Source organism: Apium graveolens, chromosome 8 (genome assembly GCF_009905375.1).
Source record: "Apium graveolens cultivar Ventura chromosome 8, ASM990537v1, whole genome shotgun sequence".
In the NCBI taxonomy this organism is placed as follows: Eukaryota; Viridiplantae; Streptophyta; class Magnoliopsida; order Apiales; family Apiaceae; genus Apium; species Apium graveolens.
The window spans coordinates 223,468,603-223,485,074 of NC_133654.1; positions in this window are offsets into that span (position 1 = coordinate 223,468,603).

Genomic DNA, 16,472 nt, shown 5'->3' on the forward strand with positions numbered 1-16,472 from the left:
AGGCCACACTTCGCTCAAGGGAATTTGGGAATACAATAGAAGAGCGTGGAATCAACCATTAACAAGGTAATCCTCTTTTCGTAATCTTTATCGTAAAATGTAGTAACACCCTAAGTCCGTGGTTCCCAACAATTGGTATCAAGAGCCTGGTAATGGGTTCTACGTTTTATGATATAATGTCCATGTCGTAATTATATATGCGTGTATATAGTGTTTTGCTTGTATTGGTTTTGATGCAGGTTGTTAATCCACTATTATGGCCATGTATATTTTAATTATGTGTTTGGATCCCACGTGGTTTAATCGTGGTTAATTTTTGTTTTGGTTTCCACGTGGTTTAATCGCGGTTGTAATTTACACGAGGGTTGATCGTGTTAGAATAGATTTTACAAAATTAGTTTTGTATTAGATCTATTTTTTTTGTAATTGTTCCGGGTATTTTGTAATAGTTATGTGCGATCGGAAATCAATTCCGGTAGTTTTTTGTTTCGCTGTGCGATTACAAGGGGCTGCTGTTGATGTTTGGATCGAACAAAATCAAAACAAAACTCACAGAAAAGCTACAGGCGCGCGCGCTGCGGCCGCGGCGGCAGCTGGGGCTGCTGGGGCCGTTGCGGCAGCTGGGACTGCTGGGGCCGCTGCGGCAGCTGGGACTGCTGGGGCTGCTGGGGGCGTCGGGGCGCGCTTGGGGCAGATTTTTTTTTGAGAGCTGGATTTTTTTTTTCAAGGGCCATAATAGTGGAAAATTTATTTTAATTTTTTCCATTAAATTTTAATTATTGCTTTAATTTATTGATTATGTGTGTCGTTAATTATGTGTGTAATTCTTTTAAAATTGCATGTTTAACTTAATTAGGACGACATGGACATAAAATTTATTTATTGCTTTAATTAAATGTTATATGTTGCTAAAATTATGTGTGTATTTTGAATGCATGATTAGACATAATTATAACAACATAGGGCCCCATTTAATTTTAAAATTCCTCAATTTTAATAAAAAAAATTCTAAGTGGGAGAGGGAATTAATATGAAATTAAATCCCATGGTCTCCATTATTGGTTGTAGGTAATTTAACATAAAAACGAATATAAATTATATATACGTCACCCATCGTGGCATGTAATTTATGGTTTCTAGAATGTTATAGAAATTACTAGAACAAATTTCTTAAATTAATAAATTTTGAAAGGAATAAATACGGATTTTCTTTATTTCTGATTTGGGGCGATTTTATCAAAAACGGGTTCATCGAACTTGTAAGGCTGTGGGTTTTAAGCGAGACCGATGTGACTCCTCCACTACCTGGAAATGAAACCATTGATGAATATTGAATTGAAATATTATATTCAAGGCAAATTTATGAATATTGGAAGGTATACACGCCACCCATCGTGGCGTACCAAGTTCCATAGATTTCGAATAATTTAAGATTTGATGATGGTATACACTTAGCTATAAAAAATATTATAGTCCACCCCAACGTGACATATTGTTTAGTAATAGGACCGAAGTAACATTTAAAAAAATTAGGTGGTATACATGTCACACATCGTGGCGTACCAGAAGCTTATGGTGTTTAGATGTTAGTGCATTAAATTTTAATAATTTAGATCTTAATAATTAATGCACCCTTATTTATGTGATGTTTTTATGCATGATTCTCAGGATAAAATGGGCTTTAATCCACTATTCACCATACTTAAGGATAACAAACTTACCGGACCTAACTATATTGAATGGAAACGAAATTTGGACATTGTGTTGACTACTGAGGAGTACAAGTTTTGCACTTATGAACCCAAGCCTGAACAGCCTGCTGCTGATGCTCCTGAAGATGAGAAAGAGTATTATAAACAATGGATTAAGGCTGATGAGATGTCGCGATGTTACATTCTGGCAGCAATGTCGGGTGTTTTGCAGCATCAACATCAGTCTATGGCCACTGCTTCGGATATGCTCTTTAATCTCAAGGAACTTTTTGGAGATCAGAATAGGGCTGCTAGGCAAGTAGCCATGAAGGCTTTAATGAACACTCAGATGGCTGAAGGCACACCTGTAAGGGATCATGTTCTCAAGATGATGTCGCATCTGAATGAGATAGAGATCCTTGGTGCTGAACTTGACGGGGAAACCCAGATTGACATTATCCTTATGAGCTTGTCCAAGAGTTTTGAGCAGTTCCGCTTGAATTACAACATGAACAAGAGGCAGTATAGTCTCGCGGAACTGCTGACAGATTTCAGGCAGCTGAAGGATTATTTCGGCAGAGTGTTCAAGTGAATGTGGCTGAGAAAGGTTCTTCCTCTAAGCCAAAAGGTATTAAGGAGAAGAAAAAGGCTTAGACACAGAAAGCTGTGAAGGCAGTGGGAGTTCAGGGTGGTGTGAAAAAGCCTAATGGAAAGTGCTTCAGATGCAAACAGTCAGGTCACTGGAAACAGGATTGTCCTCTTCCTAAGAAGACAAACAATACTGGTATGTCTCTTTCTCTAGTTACAGAAACATTTATAGCGGCTATATCTACGAGCACTTGGTGTGTAGATACATGAGCCACTGATCATGTTTGTAATTCTATGCAGGGGTTCCAACTATCCAGAATGCTTAGAGATGGTGAGATATACGTGTTCATGGGAGATGCTACGAAAGTAGCAGTAGTTGCAGTAGGAGTTATTCATTTATCTTTTGGTTCTGATAGGATTTTGGTTTTGAACAATTGTCTTTATGTACCTTCTTTTAGAAGGAATTTAATTTCGGTTTCTAAACTTGCTTTGGATGGTTATAATGTTTGTTTGGATCGTAATATTTCTATTATGATGAATAAACGAATTATATGTTCTGGTACATTGCAAGACAATTTGTATATAATTAATCCTAGTCAACCTGCACTGCAACTGCAATTTAGGGAATTGAACAACACATCTTCTAACTCTACTAAAAGAAAGGAACCTTCTAGTTTGAACCAAACATATCTTTGGCACTTGAGATTAGGTCATATTAACTTGAGGAGGATTCAAAGACTGGTAGTAGACGGGCCTTTAAGCTCATTGGCAGTGGAGCCATTTCCAGTTTGTGAATCCTGCTTAGAAGGTAAAATGACTAATAGGCCTTTCAAGGCAAAAGGGAATAGAGCCAAACAACTTTTAGAATTGGTTCACTCTGATTTATGTGGACCCATGAATATCCAACCAAGAGGTGGTTATGAATATTTTGTCACTTTCATTGATGATTATTCTAGATATGGGTACGTTTATTTGTTGCACCGTAAGTCTGAGTGCTTTGATAAGTTCAAAGAGTACAAAGCTAAAACGGAGAAGCGACTTAATAAAAGTATCAAGTCACTACGATCAGATCGTGGTGGCGAATACTTGCTTGGAGAATTTAGGGAATATTTATCAGAAAATGGGATAGAATCCCAGTTAACTGCACCAGGCACACCCCAGCAGAACGGTATAGCAGAGAGAAGGAACCAGACTCTTTTAGAGAGTGTTAGATCGATGATGAGTTATTCGGATTTACCCAAGTCGTTTTGGGGACATGCCTTAGAGACAACAGCCTATCTTCTGAACTTAGTACCTTCTAAGTCGGTTCCTAAAACCCCCTTAGAATTGTGGACCGGGGATAAACCGAGTCTAAGACATATTCGAATATGGGGTTGTCCAACACATGTGCTGAACAAGAACGCGACTAAGTTAGAATCTCGTACAGAAGTAAGGTTGTTTGTAGGCTACCCCATGGGAATGAAATGATATTTATTTTATAGTCTGAAGAATCGGGATGTCATTGTTAGCACCAATGCAAGATTCTTGGAGGAGGACTATATAATGAATCACAAACCCATGAGTAGTGTCGTTTTAGAGGAACTAGTGGGAGGGACAAATAATACCCATGAAGCTGTAGTACAAGTAGAACAACCACAACATAATGTATAACCTGTCACTAATACCGCACCAGTGCCTCGTCGTAGTGGGAGGGTTGTTCAACAGCCTGATAGATTCATGTTTTTGGGAGAGTCTTCAGACTTGGTCCCTGGTGAACATGATGATGATCCCCGTACATACAAAGAGGCAGTACAAGACAAAGATGCAGATCTTTGGCAAAAGGCGATGGAATCTGAGATAGAATCAATGTATTCTAATCAGGTCTGGGAGCTCGTGGAACCACCCAAAGGTATAAAACCTATTGGATGTAAGTGGATCTACAAGAAAAAGAGGGGATTAGATAAAAAGGTGAAAGCCTGGAAAGCAAGACTTGTTGCGAAAGGGTATACTCAGAAAGAAGGTATCGATTATGAGGAAACCTTTTCACCGGTAGTCATGCTTAAGTCAATCCGTATTCTTTTATCTATAGCAGCTCATCTCGATTATGAGATTTGGCAAATGGATGTCAAGACAGCTTTTCTTAATGGAAGTCTTGAAGAAACCATCTATATGCAGCAACCAAAAGGATTCATTAAGGAAGGCCAAGAGCATCTGGTATGTAAGCTTAAGAGGTCTATTTATGGACTTAAACAAGCTTCTAGAGACTGGAATATTCGTTTTGATCAGGCAGTCCAGTCATATGGATTTGATCAAAGTCCAAGCGAATCGTGCGTGTATAAGAGAAGTGAAGGTAATGCAGTGGTTTTTCTAGTACTATATGTAGATGATATTTTACTCATTGGAAACAATGTTGAGATGTTGTCATCAGTAAAGGCATGGTTGTTCAAACAATTTGACATGAAGGACTTGGGTGAAGCGGCATACATCCTTGGGATCAAAGTTATAAGGGATCGCAAGAAAAGGATGTTGGCTTTATCTCAAGAGCCCTACATTGATGAAGTATTAGCTCGTTTTAACATGCAGAACTCCAAGAAAGGTTTTTTACCTTTTAAGCATGGATTTGCTCTATCTGAGAAGCAGTGTCCTTCGACACCTAAGGATATAGAGAGCATGAAAGCAGTTCCTTATGCTTCAGCATGTGGAAGCTTAATGTATGTTATGTTATGTACGAGGCCTGACATCTGCTTTGTTGTAGGCATGGTTAGTAGATATCAGTCGAACCCACTTCAGGAACATTGGAGTGCAGTAAAAACTATACTCAAGTACCTGAGAAGGACTAAGGAGTATATGTTAATTTACAAGGCCTCAGATCTATTTCCTTTGGGATATACTGATTCAGATTTCCAATCAGATAGAGATAAGAGGAAATCAACCTCGGGATATGTTTTTACTTTGGGAGGTGGAGCCGTTATATGGAGGAGTGTAAAACAGAAATGTATTGCAGACTCCACCATGGAGGCCGAGTACGTGGCGGCCTCTGAGGCTGCCAAGGAGGCTGTATGGTTCAGGAACTTCCTTTTGGACTTAGATGTGGTACCTAATTTGCCTAGGAGCTTGACGGTGTATTGTGATAACACTGGTGCTGTGGCAAATTCAAAGGAATCGCGAGACCACAAAGCAGCTAAACATATTGAACGTAAGTATCATCTCATACGAGGAATCGTAAAGCGATGGGATATAGTTGTGGCTCACATATCATCAGAAGACAACCGAGCAGATCCTTTCACAAAGAGCTTGCCAACCAAGGTTTTTGACAAGCATGTGGAAGCGATAAGAGTCAGATGGATGGACACATAGATATTTATGTAATAGTGGATTAAATAAACACTGATGTACACATAGAATATTTTGAGTATAAGTGGGAGATTGTTAGTGTATACTGAAAATATTTATTTGAAGTATGTACATTTATTTCTGGCCAGTTTATTTGAGAATCATTTGAATGTTTACATGTTGTCTAATATTATATATTGTGAACAATCTAGTATCAAATGGGATACAGAATATTAGATTGTTAAATATGGTTATATAATATAATAAGGTTCACAGCACAGGTGATGTTGGACAATCCACTGGTATGGCTGTAGTATTATTTAGATTAGTTTATATTGACTAATAAATAATGCTAGTATACTTTGTGTATATTGAACATGATCAAATTTAGAATTGTTCCCTTAATACTGATTAAGAAGGAGAACTAAGATTCTATGTTATTATTAATGCTTAGGTTCTTAATCCGGAAATAGTAATTGACACGTGTATATTATTTACATGCTTTGATTTATATATGAAATAATTCTTTTGAATTATATCATTATATTTTGGGTGATGGAATTATATACATGGTGGATATTATTTATTGAAGGAATCCATGTCCTGATAATATTCGGGTTAATGATGTCCCCTTGAAAGCTCAAAAAGATTTAATTATGTGAAACCCTGCAGGTGGAATTTATTCTGGCATAATTAAATAAAGGTTGAGTGGATGATCAAGGATAAAAGATATTAATTAAATAAATTATCAGTAATTTATTTAATTAATGGACATATGATATTTTAAACAAGGGGAATTTAATAAGCAAATAATATTGGAACCGAATTAATTAAATTACGGTATTAGGAAAGGTAGTGCAAATATTAATTCTTTAGTGGATTGAATTAATATTTAATTACATTGGGCTAGGCTCAAGATGTAATTAGAAGGCCCAACCTAATTATCCATGGTCCCTATTGTAGCCTATATATATTCTTATTCTCTTCTTGCTTGGTAATTGTGTGAAAATATATTGTAGCCACCAAGGAGCAAGAAGAGAGGATAACTTGAGAAGACGGAGGCCACACTTCGCTCAAGGGAATTTGGGAATACAATAGAAGAGCGTGGAATCAACCATTAACAAGGTAATCCTCTTTTCGTAATCTTTATCATAAAACGTAGTAACACCCTAAGTCCGTGGTTCCCAACATTACTATGTGTTGATGTGTTCTTATAGCCAAGATTTAGGCCTTGAATTCTCATGGAATTAAGGACTAAAATCATAAGGGCTTAAAGATATGGACTTGATATGATCTTGGAGAAGTATTTTTACTTCAACTTTCTAAGTCATAATCTTGTTCATAGCATTTGGCAATGATTTATTAAAAGAGACGAATGTATATGGATTGTTCTTTAGAAATTTCTATGAAAATGACTTTGCATGTTACTTATAAACCATTTTTGCTTCTAAAAATGATAAATTATAATGTTTAAACTCTTGAATGCTATGTATTTCTTCAATTATATTAAGTTTTAAGACTTGCATGTTAGTTATAGCCCTTGTATGTTGAAATTTACCCTTGCATGTTGATTTACAAGTGATTTTAGGCTAGGAAACCATACTTGCTTGCTATGAGCCTTGATACTTGGTTTTTATGAGATGCATGCCACGAATTATGAGTTAAAATGATAGTTTAATTATTTCATGACTAGAAGAGATTAAAATCAGTAGGTATCAAGTGCCTAACCCAAGTATATAGCTTAAATTTTTGGCTTAAAACCCGAGATCATGATAGTAGTATTGTAGTTGATCTTTTAACCTCTTGATACTTGATTTTTGTGAGTTTCATGCCATGTTCCCCTTGATTAAATGCTAGTTTAGAATGTATATGATGATAGGAGCATAAAATCAGTAGGTGTCATGATGTTTTCATACATGTGTAATTCGAATGTTTGCTTTAAAATGACTAAGTGATGGCTTATCTTGTGAGGTGTAACTTCGCTTGTCCTTATAATTGATTGTATGCTAAATAAAGTTGTAAATCAACCTTGTGCACTATAGGTCAGTAGGTGTTAGCATGATCTTAGGCTTGGTTGTTGGTTTGTTCATTGGTTTGATGGTTAAAAAGGAAGTTAAGGTGGAAGGAATACATTAGTCCTATTTGGACAGATTTTAGCACTAGAAGTTTAGGTCATTTTAGGTATGCATTTTTGAGGCCTTGTTAGGCCCAAGTTCATTGGAGTTAGGACTTGGTATGTACTTGAGTCCAGAAACTTTAGATTGGGTAAAATAATGCATTTGGTTAGGTGCACATGCACAAAGCCGAGAGGAACTCAAAACTGGGCAGATTTGGTACACGTCCATATTTGACCCATTATAACCATGTTTTAGGATAGGCATTCATTGGGAATTGGTTTATAATAGTATAAAGAAGTCCTAGGAAGCTTAAAAAGTCATTAAAATCAGTAATTTAAGTGAGTTTTAAGTTGGTAAAAGTAAGGCAGTTTGGAAATCAGGGAAGGCAAATTTATGTCAACTTCCACTTGAGGCCTAGGGAGTCCCAAGTAAGGTTTTTGAGTCATTCCAACTTTAAGGGTTAGTTTAGAGTCTTAGGAACCTCATAGAGTTGGTTTGGAGTGAAGGCCCTAGGTGGAGATACCCTATTTCCACCAAAACACCCGAGAGTCACCATAAGAGTTGCATTAGGAAGCCTATGAGGAATGCATTGTGTTTAAGTGCTTTGTGAGTGAGGCATTGATGCCAAGTCAAGTTTTGGAGTTAAATTATGTCATAAGAGTCTGTAGAAATCATAATTAAGTGAAGGCCCAAGGTAGAAATGTATATTTGTGTCGAGGCACACAAGTGGTGCCAAGACGTACATTCGGGAAGAGTATAGAGTATGCATTAGTTTTGTGAGTCTTGTGAGGTGAGGCACAAGTGTGCCTTACTGAATTTAGATTGTGTTGAGGTATGTAAAGGAGAATTAAAAGTAATAGTCTTGTTAATTATTTGTTAAAAAGGATAATTGCTTGAGTGATTAGGATCTAAGTGTACTATTGCCATGCCTTTTCTTGCTATGTGTTATGTGAAGCATATATTACTTGAAATTAAGTGTGTTAAGTATATTTATATATATATATGTGTGTGTATGTATGTGTATATATAGTGTACGTGAAAGGGTAGTTAGCAGAGTTGTGACGAGGATACTACTTATTATAGGTTCAAGTAGGAGGCCAGGAAAGGAGTCCATAGACGATTCCATTCAAGTACTCAATAAGCGTAGTTCAGGCAAGTGAACTCTCAACTTATCTTTATAATTCTATTTCTTGTGATTGAACACCCTGTGAATGTATGACTATCAATTAATAACATTGATTAGTCCCTGACATCACTCAATAATTGGATCTTAAACTTAGTTAATCGCTTCCATACTTGAATTGACCCCTTTTCCTCACATATTACCTCGTATATCTGCGAATACCCCTACAAATAGTTCCTTAATATATCCAGTGGAACCTAAAACCCTCATACATTAGATTCATTTCCTTTGGAAACCCAGACACTATTATCATCCTCTCATTCGAACCTTGTCATTTCCCTTGTTATATTATCCTTGATCAAGAACCCCTTTTAAATTGAAATGAGTTATTAAAAAGGAATTGAATGATATGATAAGACTGAGGCGCCAGTCACTGCTAAAGTTTTAAAACCTCAGTAGCAGGGTTTCTGATGGTTTTATATGGCCAATGTGTGCCGAGGATCCTTAATGGTTGTGAATCACTGGTTATGTGGTTCGGAGCTTTGATGTGGGCTGATCACCCCTTATTGCTCATAGCGCTGTGTGATTTCAATTCCATTCACTTGTTATAATCTTGAACTTTACTTGAAAAATTTATATTGTTGATTTACCTTCCGTTATTGTTTTATTGAGCATATGATGAACTGTGTACCCTATTATTCACTTGCTGAGCATTTTGCTCATTAATATTGTTATTGATGTTATCCCTTCAGTTAAGCCCAAAGATGCCTCATTTCAAGCAGACCGCGCGTAAGAATTGTGGTGGTTCAGGGTATGCCTATCGTCAGATGTTGGAGTAGGTAGGGAACCGGTTGTTCCCTAATGTATAAAGAACTTTTAGGAATTTAAAATTGGTAGATGTATTTGACTTTGGATATTAGACTTTTGTATTATTAGTTGTTTAGATGTTGTTCAAACTCTTACCTGTGGATTCGGGGACTTGGATTTATGGTTCTGTAATATTAATTAACTAGTTGTAGTCCTTTACTGCTTTGTTTATCTCTGTTACTATTATTGCTAGTTAGTATTAGTGGGTCCGTCACACTTGCCATATTCTTAATAGGGTTTTGCTACGACCTATAAAACAAAAGACTCCTTACGAGCTATATTTTGGCAAAACTCCGAAACTAAGCTACTTTCGAGTATTCAGAAGCAAGTGCTTCATATTAAATTCAAAAAAGTACCTTACAAAGTTTGATCCTTAATCAAACGAAGGTATATTTCTTGGATACTCGAACAATAGTAAAGCTTATCGAGTGTTTAACCTCAAATCGCTTGTGGTGGAAGAATCTATGAATGTCGCTTTTGATGAAAGTAAACCACCAGAGAAATATAAAGATCTTATTGACCAAGAAAATGTTGAACAAGATGATATTGAAAAGGTTATTCGACAATTCGAAAATATGGATCTCGGGACTCCCGTACATAAAAATCCATTAGAATTGGACGAAAAACAAGATGAACTTCCTAAAGTAATTCCCACTATAAAAAGTCATCCATTGCATAATGTACTTGGAGACTTAAAGAAGGGAGTTCAAACGCGGTCACAAGTTCAAAACGTTGTGAATCATCTTAGTTTTCTATCTCAAATAGAACCTAAGACCGCAAAAGAGGCTTTATTAGACGAGGATTGGATTTTTGCTATGCAAGATGAATTGCTCCAATTTACTCATAGTAAAGTGTGGGAACTTGTCCCTAAGCCTCATGATACTTCCATAATTGGTACAAAATGGGTATTTCGAAATAAATTAGACGAAAATGGAACGGTAGTTCAAAATAAAGCAAGATTAGTTGATCAAGGATATACCCAAATGGAAGGTATAGACTTTGGTGAAACATATGCACCGGTAGCAAGAATTGAATCAATTCGAATGCTATTGGCTTATGCTTGTCATAAAAATTTCAATGTCTATCAAATGGATGTGAAATCTGCATTCTTAAACGGGATTTTGGAAGAGGAAGTATATGTGAAACAACCTCCCGGGTTTGAAGATGCAACACATCCCGACTATGGCTATAAATTATATAAAGCTCTATATGGCTTAGAAAAAACCCCAAGAGCATGGTATGAAAGGTTGAGTAAGTTTCTAATAGATAATAAATTTAAGATGGGAATGGCCGATAAAACCTTATTTACGAGGCAAGAAAAAGAGGATATATTACTCATACAAATATACATTGATGACATCATATTTGGCTCAACAAATGATGCACTATGTAAAGAATTCTATGAAAATATGAGTAACGAATTCAAGATGAGTATAATGGGAGAATTAAACTTCTTTTTTGGATTGCAAATAAGGCAATCTGATGAAGGCATCCATATCTCTCAATCCAAGTATTGTAAAGAGATGTTGAAAAAAATCGAAATGGATAATGCCAAACCCATCTCTACTCCCATGTCTACATCCGATAAATTAATGGAAGATCCAAAAGAAATTCCTGTAGACACAAAAAAATATCGAGGAATGATCGGTAGCTTGCTCTATATAACTGCAAGTCATCCCGATATTCAATATAGTGTTTGTAAGTGTGCTAGGTTTCAAGTAGCACCGAAAGAATCTCATTTATCCGCGGTAAAAATGATATTGAAATATTTTAAAGGAACCACTGATGTTGGTCTTTGGTATCCAAAAGGAATACCATTTGACTTAGTATGTTTTTCTGATTGGACTATGCCGGGTATTTAGTCGACAGAAAAAGTAATAGTGGTACTTGTCAATTTCTCGGTGGATGTTTAGTTTCTTGGTTTTTAAAGAAACAAAATTTCGTATCCATCTCAACAACCGAGGCTGAATATATAGTAGCTGCAAAGTGTTGTGCTCAAATACTGTGGATGAAGCAAACACTAGCTGATTATAATATAAAATTTGATGTGATCTCAATCTTATGTGATAATACGAGTGCTATTGATCTTAGAAAAAATCCCGTATTACATTCAAGATCTAAACATATAGATGTGAGACATCATTTTTTACGTGATCATGTCAATAAAGGCGATATAAAAATGACTCATATTGATACTGAGATCAATCTCGATGACATATTCACAAAACCATTAAATTCTGAAAGATTCACTAAACTCCGCTTGGATTTAGGAATTTTGGAATTTGTGAAATAATGGTTTATATAAAGATCAAATGTATATTATAAAGAAATCTCTACAATAAGGATATTCTCCCGATCAAGTTATTAAATTTATCTGAAACTCAGATTTATCAATAAAGAAATTTATTGATCGGGTTAAGATAACTTAAATAGCCCAGATTAACCGGGAAAATAAACTTATTCGAGTGAATATATATTATTCCATGAGATTTATAAATATTTAGAAGTCTTTCTCATATAAACTGATTGTTATTTTAGTTATATATATATGTATATATTGTTCTTAAATATACATATATTTAGTCTCATATATTTTCCTACATATATATATATATATAAATATATGTTATTTTAGTATATTCTGTGATATATATAAATAAATTTTTGAAAATAATTATATACATATTTCAACAAAATTATATAAGGATGAATATATAATAATCCAACTATATTAATAAATATAGTTTTTCAAATATATTTTCTGGATTATTTTTAACCGGCCCAATCAAAACTTATCTGGCCCAAAGTTTCTATCTAAGCCCATATATTTTAAATATAAATTTATTTATCAAAAATTAAACCCAGTCCATTTTTTTTGTTTGGCCCAATTTGATTTCTCAAGCCCAAAATCTGTTTACAACTTTTAATCTCAACCGTCCGTTCCTAACCCTAATTAATCTTGATCGTTTATTCAACAAAATATATAAACCATACACTGTTTTGTACAGTGCACACACTCGATTCATTTGTAACCCTAATATCTAAACTCTCTCGCCTCTCTTCTTCTCTCCGCCTCTTTCGAAGAACCCTAGATCAATTTCTTCGTTTTCCCCTTCAAATCTTTAATGAATTCTTACAGATACTATGCTTATATATATACTCATCATATCTCTAAAAGATATGATGAAAACAGTTGATTGGGTTGGTAAAATCAATCGATTTTAATGATAAAAATCGATGATTTGTGTTGATATGTATTTTTAGAAGTTCGTTCTCAGGGAAGGACTAATATCAACACCAATTTCAAGTCTTTTATCTCTTACAGTTCAGAAGTGTGGAAAATAATTTTATGGGTGTTTTAACTATCCACTAATTTAATCTAATAAACAAATAAAAGTTATATAAGATATATAAGAGAAACAATCCAAGAATAAGGGTTCTTAATGGCTATCATGAATGTCTAGTTTGTGTCTTTTGTTTTGTTAAAAACAATCCTTCTAATGTTTATAAAATCCTCTCCCAAGGTAGATTATAGTGCCTACAATTATCCCTTTAACGCGACTCCCATGGTTATACAAAGTACAATTATAAACTGTTAAGAACCAAGGATTTTTAGTCTCATAATTTGTATATCAATCTCCCGATCTAATACTTAAATTGTGTCTATCATATCATGTACTAGAATTACAACTCCTCTCCTGATTCGTTATAACTCCTAAAGATTCAATTAGAAGTTAGCTGCTCCTTTAACTGTATAAAGTGCTCAATGACAGATTAACAATAAAAAGAAAATCACAATATAATCAAACAAACATATTAAGCCAATTGAATGATACCCAACTCTTGGAAAAGGAATTAGCTACTCATGGTAAGCTAAACAAAATATATATTAAGAACGCAAACCATGAGTTTAAGAATTGATGCACAAAGAATACAACTTTGAAGTTCCTTTGGAATATGGATGAATCCCTTCACTCCTTCTTCCAATCTCCCTCTCAAGATGCTTTTCTCCCTTCTCCCAAGTACGGCTATCTATTCTCTTCTTTTTAAAACCCTAATACATATGTTTATATATACTTGGATGGGATTTTAAAGGTCATACAAGGTAACCAAAAGAGAATTCAAAACAAGTTGGGAAAGCTATTTGATTACAATTTTCGTCAGGTTCAGGCCCTGAACCTTAACCTCAGGTCCTGAATGATGTCCTCAGGGCCTCTTCAGAAGAGCTCAGGCCCTGAACTCCTTATTCTTCAAATCTGCTTCTCTCAGGCCCTGAACTCACAAGCTCAGGCCCTAAGGTAACTGTATTTTCTCAACTGATTCCTTCAGGCCCTGAGCCTCCCAGCTCAGGTCCTACACTCCTCTAAATTCTTCTTTCATCATATACTCTTCTCTTTTGCACCTTGTTCTTCCATAATTTCCTATACACATAGAAAATTAAGACTTAGCATTCATCCAACTTAAATAACAACTAGTACTTATTATTTAGGACTAAAGCATCACAAAACAAGGTTAAAAGAAGTATAACATGGCATAAAATATCTATAAATTGATCATGTATCAATTTGTATATAAATCGAACGAGAATCATCAAATTGGACATTAAATCGATATTATATATATACACACTCATTTCTCTTATTTTGAATCATTGATTCATCAAAAACCTAACTCGATTCAGGAGAAGACTGGTTATTACGATATCTTCTCGGAGAAGAAGATACAACGGCTCCATGCAACAGAAAAAGGGTGAATCGGAAGTTGACTCAGTCCATGACTGAGTCAACCAGGTAAGTCCTATTAGTCATGCCAGACTATAGGCTCAGGTGAGGTTTTCTTGTTTATTTCAGTCTCAATTGATTGAATTTGTTTTTAAGGGCATTCAACTGAAATTGAATCGAACATAATTTGATTGAATCATATCTTATTCTTGATATGGATGTAATAAATGGTCTGTGATGTGTTTTTGATGCAGTTGTGATTTGATATTATTCTGTGTTTGATCGAATTAAAAGTATAAAGTTCGGATTATTGCAAAATCATATGGTTGATGTAGAGTTTATGACTTTGATTGGTGATTATTTGCAGAATACAAAGTTCAGTAGATGCAAGTTTTGTTGATTTATCTGGATTGTATCTCTGTGGTTGCTTGAAATAATAATTCGTGTATAATAAGTACTTGGTTAATTTAGAACAAATACTCTCAGTACTTGAAGCTTAATTGGATTATGAATATGATCATTAATTGTATGACATGAGCTTGATAAGTTAATCTGTTAAAAATCTAAATTACTAAAGTTTAAGTTGAAATTTGATAGTACCATTGTAATCAACAGCACATGCTTGGTTGAATTTAAAATCTGTGAGATTGTTTGTTTGAATTGAGATCTCTGTGAAATTGTCTGTTTAAAATGATGTCTCTGATAATTTGCTTGGTTAATTATGGAGTTTTGGTAAAGTTTTACTGATAACAGCTGATTGTTGATATACTAAATAACCTTAGTCCAAGAGAGTCAGTGTCCTGGTTGATTTGATTTTAAGTCCCTTGATGATTCTGTGTACTTCATGAATCCCTATTTTTTAAATGATGAAATTACCTAGGTCTGTTAAAGAATGCTGTTGGATTAATATTTTAACACAGCTATATGTATTTATGCTGTGATTACCTGATTAATCTTTGCAGAACAATAATTATATGTGTTTGTGATCTGTGTGTTATTAAAAGTATATTATTTGATTTACTGATACAGCTAATGTGCATCGTTTTTCTATATTATGACCTGTCTTGGTTGATTTATCACATGCCTGTCTTATCATTTCACTACTAGTGCCTTCTTTTAAAAACAAATGGATATTCTTGTTCTCATTCTCTGTCAAGTACAATATGCATAATCAAGATTACATTTGAATCTGGTCTGTCAATTCTTAAGTGATAAAATCTGTGTGAACTGAACTCTGTATATGCTACCACTTGATTTTCTTGTTTGAACTGAACTATTTACATGTTAACTGTAATTGTCTTTGATAATATTTTGACTGTTTAGCATTAGTCTGTTCAAAATCTACCTAATTGATCTAAGATTACAGAGATATTAATAAAGTAATAAGTCCGTATAAGTGTGTGCCCTAATTTGTGTTAATAAAAGCTCTTCTTATATTCAAAGTTTATTAACATATGTGCAAGTTGTCCTGATTGCTGTCTTAAAACTGAATACATTGTATCTGAATAAGAAGTGTCTTGTTAATTCCAATCTCTACTTGTTTATTTGAAAGGTGTACTGAGTCTGTACATCATGCCTATATAATCTGTGAACTTGAGTGCAACATTGTTTACAATTCTATGCATTTCTTTTGCTTATGTAGTCATAAGAACTCAGATAAGGTATAATTAAGACTGGTTTGTATAATCTCAGATTAACAAAAATAAAATAATACACTCACACACCAGCCCTCATAGTAAGACCTGGCAGGGGAGCCTTGAGCATCCCTGTATCTGGATCACTTTTGTGATTAATGGCCACTTAGATATCTTAGGTGACATTTTATTTTAACTTACTGCATTTAAAGTATTATATTTGATATAAATGGTCTAAGTGTTGTGTTGCCTTGAATGCTATTTGAATTAAATGAAATTTGATTGTGTATGCCCTGTTCTGTGTTTAATGTGCATGACATTCTCTTGATTGCATCTCATTAATAACATAGTTCTTGAGAAATAAATGTAACAGATTTTATAAAATTTGCATTAAAAACTCAGTTCTTCTTTCAAACTCA